The sequence below is a fragment of the Echinops telfairi genome, unplaced genomic scaffold (genome assembly GCF_000313985.2).
Source record: "Echinops telfairi isolate 266 unplaced genomic scaffold, ASM31398v2 ScPeMD7_14;HRSCAF=57, whole genome shotgun sequence".
NCBI classification, from domain to species: Eukaryota; Metazoa; Chordata; class Mammalia; order Afrosoricida; family Tenrecidae; genus Echinops; species Echinops telfairi.
The window spans coordinates 1490078-1491851 of NW_022103911.1; positions in this window are offsets into that span (position 1 = coordinate 1490078).

Genomic DNA, 1774 nt, shown 5'->3' on the forward strand with positions numbered 1-1774 from the left:
TGTGTGGTTATTCATTGGGCTACAACATCAGCAGTTCGAAACCACCAGCCACTCCTCAGGAGAAAGGGTTTTCTACTGCTGAGTGACAGTCTCAGAAATTCACAGGGACAGTGCTCCCCTGGCCTGTAATGTCACTGTGAGTTGGCCATCAACTCGATATGGGTGAGTTTGGTTTTGGTTTATACTTAAGGTATCATTCTTCAATTTACATTAGACCCCGAAACTATTTAATTCTAACACACTTTACATATTATATATGATTCTCAGAGTTACAGATCTTCCACATTTTGGGGAGTCATGGGTGTTGGGGTAGAGGGCTGAGTTCAGATTGTGGCCATCTGAGATGTGTGTGAACTAGGAGACTGTCTTAATGCTTCTTAGCTCAGGTTAATTTGTAAAAACATGAGCAATCCTTTCTAATATATGAGGTTCGCATGAAATATATGTGAAAACACTTTGAGCCGAATGCTTGGTCCACAGCAGGAACTCATGAACGTTGCCTGCCTTGCCTGGCCTTGCCTAATCTTCTTTGATAGGACTTCCACTCAGGAGGTATGTGACGCGTACTAGGTACATGGATTTTATTTTCAGGCGACTTTTCCTCGATGTAGAGATAGACCCCATCAGTGTTGTTGGCAACTCATCTCCAAGTTACATTGGGTTGCTCTTGGGAAATCATCTCGTCAAAATGCACCTTTCCAAGTGAGGGGATTTCAAAAAAATTCTTGGAAGAAAAGAATGAAAAGATAATCAAAATTTCCCATAAACTTTTGGTAGTCCCATTGGATTCTGTGTGTAGCAGCTACCATGAGAGGATTAAAAAAAAAATCAGCCCATTTTATTCTTGTGGGAAGGACAGTTGGTTGTTACTTGTCATTTTTGGACACGTTTTGTGGACATAAAAATTGGAGTCGTTCTTGCAGAGACTCCATGTGCCTTCACAGTTGAGCGCGTCAGCAGCGATAACTAATCCCAACCAACTACGTGTGTGTGTGTGTGTGTCTGCTACAGCTTCGGGCTTGAGGGTGACTTTTATGGACGTGTGTTACTTTGCACTGAACTCACGGCTCGGTGGTAGAGCCAATGAAAACTTTTGAAATAAATCTGTCTTGGGCAGCACAGAGCAGCTTCTCGTTGAGTAATGGCTGGTTTAAAATCTGATCTGACTTTATAGTTGTTGTGCCTATAGAGTCTTTCCCCATACTTTCTAAAGCCAAGTCTTTTTCCCCCCAGCTCCTATGAAGATTAAAAAAAGAAAAGATAATATGTGTCTGCAATTGCTTTACCAAGGTTCCAGAAAAAGTCAAAACAAAACAAAATGCAACAACTAAGAAGCCTCTTTGTTAAAGGTCTGGAAAATAGAACTTTTGGATAGCATTTTGGGAGACCTGTTTTGCATTAAAATACCAAATAAAACAAAAATGATGGATTGTTTTGGCACCACTTAGGTTGAGCTTATGTGATGAGAACTGTACATAAAAGACGGCCAGTTATTGTCATAGTTGACAGCTTTTTGGGTACTGTCTGCTTGTTCAGTATAGCACAGTCCCAGGGGGGAGGAGCTTTCCCCAGATTCATGGGCTGGCCACAATGCAAACTGTAATCTGGACAGACATTACCTTTCCAGTTCTCTAAATATCTATAAGTTGTGGTCTTGCCTGGCACACTAAAGCAATCCCTAAAACTTCCTGTGGGATGGATTATCCTTATTGACCTGGCTTTCTTTTGATTGTTTGCATGTTTGCAAGATGCAGTGCAACGTTGCAGAGATGTT